We start from the raw sequence: 6412 nt of genomic DNA, 5'->3' as shown, positions 1-6412 counted from the left end.
ACGCGGGTATTCCCCAGTGGAGACAGTCACTCTCCATCTACCCGCTGCCTTGGTTCCTGCTACTTTGCTGATGACGTTGCAGATGGAATGGCTGCTTAATGATATCTTGCTGAAGTTATTTCAGACAGCAGAATCACTGGTTTTCTTTTAGCCCGCCCCCCAGGAGAAGTCTAGCAGTTGCTAACACCTCCTGTTGGGTTTGGGTAAATACCACTGGGAAAGTGGAAAAAGAAATCAGACATCGTCATCAGAAAGCAGCTTGGCTACCCTCACCACCTCCTATGTCCACGTTTCCCTTTTTAGGTACCGTATACACTTGAGTATAAGCCGACCCGAATATCAGCTGAGGCACCTAATTTTGCCACAAAAACTGCATTAAAAATGTGCTGAAAGAGGGTAGGTTGGAAAGGGGGAACTGATCACAAGGATCTACATATAACCTCCTCCCTGAGGGACGGACAACAGAAAAGTGGGTGAAGGGAGACGTCAGACAGTGTGAGACATGACAAAATAATAATTTATAAATTATCAAGGGTTCATCAGGGAGAGGGGAGTGGGGAGGGAGGGGGAAAATGAGGAGCTGATGCCAAGAGCTTAGGTGGAGAGCAAATGTTTTGAGAATCATGAGGACAACGAATGTACAAATGTGCTTAATACAATTGATGTATGTATGGATTGTGATAAGAGCTATATGAGCCCCCAATTAAATGACTTTCTTAAATGTGCTGAAAAATTCCGTTTATACACGAGTATGTACAGTGTCTCTAGTTGTAGTATCCCTTCCTGGCTATCCTTCATCCTGCAAACTAGCTTATTTTGGGTACTGTTGTGGGATTCTTCAAATGTCTGAAAGGCCTGCCTAATGCTGCCAAAGGCAGATGTATAACTTCCTCACCATGCACAAAATCATGTCATCTGAGGAGACCACTTTGTGCCTCTTTTGAAACCCTTGGCAGTGAGCAGACGCACAAAAGAGCACTTCCCTCTCTGTTTCCCGTGGGTGCTGGGTGCTGACCTACCTTGCTTGAGTTCACTCTGGTTTTGGTGGCTCCAACTTGGCCTTGCTTATTGCCACGGACCCAAGGAGGATCCACTCATCCTGAAGGTGAGGCACTGCCATGAACTTGGCAAGGTTAAAAAAAAATACAAATCAAACTGAATCAAAGCCTTTCAAGACAATTTGTAGAAGACTCCTCAATCAACTACTCCTCAGCCCTCCCACAGGGATTGACCAAAGGGGGGCTGTGTTAGACTGGGCTGACTAGAGAAACAAATTCATAGACACTTACATGCGTGTAAGAGAGAACTTGATATCAAACAGCAATTGTATATTAATAAAACATCCCAGCCCAGTCCAGATCAAGTCCTAAGTCTGATATTAGCCCATATGTCGGATACCAGTGTATAAATTCTTCTTCAGACTCACGCAAGACATGCAATGGTACCAAATGCAGGATCACAGGCCAGTGGGTGGAAAGTCTTGTGGATCCAGTGGCGGTGGAAGCATCTCAGTGCTGGCGTGGGTCTCCACATGGCTCCTCCACCTCCTGGGCTCTGGCTCCATCAGTGTGGTTCCATGTAACCTGTCAGCAGGAAAACGAAGCAGAGCGAGTGTGTACCACCTCCAGAGAGGAAGACAGGAGTTCCCAGAATCCTCAGGAGAAGGCCATGCCCACTCAGAGGCCTCATTGGCTATGACCTGATTGACAGGCTAGACTCCACCCTTTTGCAAGTTGACAGGAGATTTTGGAACTGCCGCAGGGGCAGAAAGTGAGTTAACATTCAAAACACTGGAGACTTTCAGCAGATCTCAGTGAAGGGTTAAGTCATGGCACTTTGGGGTGAGCAGAAAAGAGAGACTTCAGAAATAGTTGTTCTTTAAAAAGAAAGAAAGAAAACTGACCAAGCATGCTCCAGGAAGCATGGGGCAAAGACGTCTTTGAGCAGACTGTTCCCAAGAAATAGCCAATCGGAAGAAATCATTCCTTACAAGATAATTATTGTTTCAATCCTGCTGAACCTTGCGTAGGAAAGCCCTGCTCTTTCGTTAGCCGGGTGGGGCTCTCTGCTCTGGGTGGGTTATTTCCACTGCCGGCTGCCCGACTCAACCTGGCTGGTCTCTCAGTAACAATAATGCTCTTGTCTCCTCTCCCAGAGTGGAAGCTTTCCCTCCTGGACAAGCCCACACCATCAGCCCTTCCCTCTCGCCCTCAGCAGAATGAGCTTTTGTCGCCATGTATTGGCCCGATCTGCATCGTTTGCAAACACTGGGCGGGATCCTGTTGGCCGATTCGTGTCTGACGTTTCACTTTGCGTGTTTTCAAGGTTCATCCAGATCATCCCACGCCTTCGAGCTCCACTTCCCTTCGCGGCAGAATCACCTTCTGTTCTGTGTTCGATTGCTTATCCGGACAGCTATGGATGGAAGTTCAGGCGAGCTGTTTGATTTTGTGTTTGTTTGTTTTCAATAGCCAGATACTTTCCTCTCTTGTCTTCGCAAGACTTCTTCTTCACAGCAACCTCCCGAGGGTTTGCAAAACTGAAAATCTCCACGGAAGCGGACAGCCCCGTCTTTCTCCCACACACAGTCTGACCCCCTGGTTTTGAACCACCGACTCTGAAGCCAGCAGTCCAACCCTTCACCCACTGCGCACGGGGCTCCTTGCCATCCTTCTCGGTCTTCGGTGAAACGTTTCTGCTCTCTGTGATCGGCGCCTCCTCCAGACTGTGCCATGAACTGTGCTGTTGATTTCTAGGCAACGGGAATGGCAGCGGAGTCTACCCTCACCGATCAGAAAGGACTTCCGTTACTGTCGCATGGCTCCTTCTCCTCTGACCCCCTCACACCGTCCCCCACCCCCTACGGCTGAGTCGAAGCGGCCTCCTAAGGACCCTGAAAGACTAGACAGAATGCCTCCCTGAGTTCCTGAGGCTGTCCATCATCATGAGTCAGGCTGCCTCTCACCCTCTTCTTCTTCAGGGGGGCCGAGGGCCGGAGCCGCTGACGTTTCAGAGAGCAACAAAATGCTTACTTTGTGATGCCACCGGGGCTCCGACAAAGCCCATGAGGCTAATTCATTCAGCAGAGGGATGCGGCCTCTTAGCATGGTGAGGTGAAACAAGTGAACAAGTTGGTGCCCAGCTGCCGTTAAACTCGTGGCAGCTGAATTCTTTCTTAAAGGGTCGCACCCAAGAAGCAGTTCTTTATGGAAGAGTCCGTCTTTGTGGAAGAAACACATGCACCGGTGAGTGATCAGCAGCCCCTGATCAAGGGCTCGATCAAAAGGAGGGGCTGTGTCGTCATTGTTCCATCGTTCAGATCTGCAGGGTTTGGCCGCCTCTGGACAGCTTAGACAGGAGGCAGGCATTTTGTGGGATGAGTAAGGGTATTTTAAAAGTAAGGCGTTCAGCATAACCAGAAATGACTGACTGCTTCCTCACCCCCCACTACCATGACCCCAGTGCTGCTTCTCAGTTCAGACTGGACTGGAGCATGTTCACAGGTATAGCTAAGAGATGGGGGCTTACGACACACGGAATCCAGGAACAGGAGTGGGAATAGCGATACCAGAAGGGTAGGGGGAAGGTGGGCGGAGAGGATGGGAGAAAGGGGGAACCTATCGCAATGATTGACACATAACCACACCCCCCTCCAGGGAGGAGAACAACAGAAAACATGGCGGAAGGGAGACAGCAGGCAGTGTATGATATGAAAATATTAATAATTTATCATCTATCAAGGGGTATGAGGGTGGAGGGAGGGGGAGAAGGAGGAGCTGATACCACGGGCTCATAGAAAGTAAATGTCTAGAAATGAATGAAGGCAACATATGTACAAACATGCCTGGTGCAATCGGTGTATGGATTGTAACAAGAGTTCAAAGAGTCCCCAATAAAATGATCTTTTAATAAAAAAGAAATGACTGACAGAGGCGTGAGTGGATTCTCTCTTAGTTCTACAGACTTTCGTCTCAGGTCTCATTTCTACTTTTAAGTGTGTGAGGGCACTCAGAGTCTGGGGTGGCTGGCATCATAAAGTGGCTAATGCGGGCACAAAGCTGGGCTTCAATGCCAATCAGTCGTGCTTCAACCCCTATTCCCAAAAACCAAACTCACTGCCATAGACTTGGTGCCGACTCATAGCAACCCTGTAGGACCGGCTAGAGCTTTCCCTGTGAGTCCCCCTGTCTCCCGCACAGCGGCTGGTGGTTTCAAACTGCTGGCCTTTCTGTAAACAGCGCAGCAACAACGATACCACGAGGGGCCTAACATCAGTTGATTCTCTATCATTCTAGTGCATACTGAGCCACGGTGTGAGGTGTAGAAGCCAGGTGGCAATCTGTCCACCTGGACAGATAGACGGTGACGAAGCAAACTCCACTGTGCTCCTTCTGCTGTACCCGATAGCCCTTGTATTCATGTCAACAAGTTGCTGAACGGGCAATGTGTTTCTGAAACAATTCCAGGCAAATCCAGGCATGCTTAGACAAGTTTGTGAAAGTCCCAAGTTGGAAAAGTCCTAGGGGAGGTGGGAAATCTTTGCAAGAATGTCGCTACGCTTAAGCAAGTCTGGAGGCGTCTGGGGAGCTGGGTGTGCAACCAGTCAGAATGTTGCTGAGAAGTTGCCGCTTTCCGCCTGTCAACATCTCTCCTTAGCTCCTGCAGACCGGAGCGCCGACACTGTGTGTGTTTGTTCGATGCCACCACAATTCACCAAGTGCTTTCTACTTCTTTTGCTTTGACTGGGATTTTGTCCTACAACAAATATAAAATGAAGATCTTTTCAAAGAGTTTAAAGGGGCCTATAGACCAAAACGTATGAAAGCCACTGCTCTATGACTTATGTTGTAAGGCGCTGGAGCATAATGTATACACTTGGGCGTGACCAGGCTTTCAAAGAGAAGAGAATGCTCATCTCTAGAGAGACTTCTCCAAGGACACAGGGCAGTGTACATGGACGACCCAGCATACCTTTAACACTCACCCCCATAGGCTGGGTGCTGAGTTACCAGTGCTGGGCTCAGACATGCAACGTGTTCTAGAGCTTGAGTGCTGAGCACCCTGGATTACAGAGGACTATGGGTGACACAGACCAAGGATATGGTCTTGCCTCTGGTAGAGTGCCTTTGGAAAGTAGATGACCTCCACCCATCTCAAACCAGCCCATGGAGGGGCAGTCTCTTGCCTGGGTCTGTGGTGTGTCCTTGAGAGAGATCTCATAGCCCTACAAGTTTCGCCCTGTTGGGGGTTGGAAGGCCCTGGATCAATGATGTAAGCTCTTCCATCTAACAATGTGCGTGTCCCACTCAGGATCCCATCCTGCTTCTGTGGTACCATCTGTCACTGTGACGTATTGATCTGCCACCAATCATGCTTTGTGACAGTTTTCTTCCCCCTCCCATGGCCTTCTTGAAGCTTCGTATTTCAACGAGACCTTGCACTCCATTTTCCCCTTGTTCGAATGGTCTTCCTCATCCTGATCATGTGTCTGTCTTTGCCTCTTTTAGAACAATAAACGGTCTCATTAAATTATATTTTAGATTGGGGGGGTCTCTTTTTTACCCTGAAACAAGACATAAGGGACAAATCGGTCACCTGGCTTCTACACCTCACACAGTGGTCTGGGGCTCAGTGGATTCTAGAACGATAGAGAATTCAACAGACTTTAGGAGCCCTGGTGGCATCGCAGTTGCTGGGCTGTTAACTGCAAAGCCAGCAGTTTGAAACCACCAGCCGTTGTGCGGGAGAAAGAGCGGGAGACTCAACGGGGCAGCTCTACCGGGTCCTATAGGGTCACTATGAGTCAGCATCCATCCATGGCAGTGAGTTTGGTTTTTTGGAATGGCGGTGGAAGTGCAGTCGCCTGGCATTGGAATCAAGTTCTGGAAGCCACAGATCAAGAGCTCTGTGACCCACAAATCCAGAACTGGAAGCAACGCCTGAGTGTGAGTGAAGAAAACGCTGAACGTGCAGCCCGCCACCCGTGGTCTGGGACAATCCCGTCTCCAGGCGAAACCTCTCCCGCATTCCCAGAACAAACGCTGGGGTCAACCGAAGGCAGGGAGTCTGCTTGGTCTTTTCCACTTAACTGAGTGAAAAGTGATCCCAGCTCAGAGAAGTTTTCGGATGCATCGATTAAGAGCCTTTCATCGCTTTCTGCCTGGTTCGCACCAAAATGCGTGGCTGTGTTTGGAAAGCGGGGTGGCGGGAAGGCAGGGAGGGGGGGTCGGCATTACTGCACAGCGTCCGCCGGGAAAAGGGTACGCTCCAAGGTTCAAGGCGGGCTCCGCAGCTCCCCTGGCGGCCGCCGCTGCCAACGCCAGGCTCCCCACCGGGCGCCGCAGGGCGCGCGCCGACGTCAACGGCTGCGCGGCGTAGCGGGAGCACGCATGCGTCCTCCGGGGGGGGGCCG

This window comes from Tenrec ecaudatus, chromosome 12 (genome assembly GCF_050624435.1).
Source record: "Tenrec ecaudatus isolate mTenEca1 chromosome 12, mTenEca1.hap1, whole genome shotgun sequence".
Classification (NCBI taxonomy): Eukaryota; Metazoa; Chordata; class Mammalia; order Afrosoricida; family Tenrecidae; genus Tenrec; species Tenrec ecaudatus.
This window is presented reverse-complemented; position numbering follows the sequence as displayed.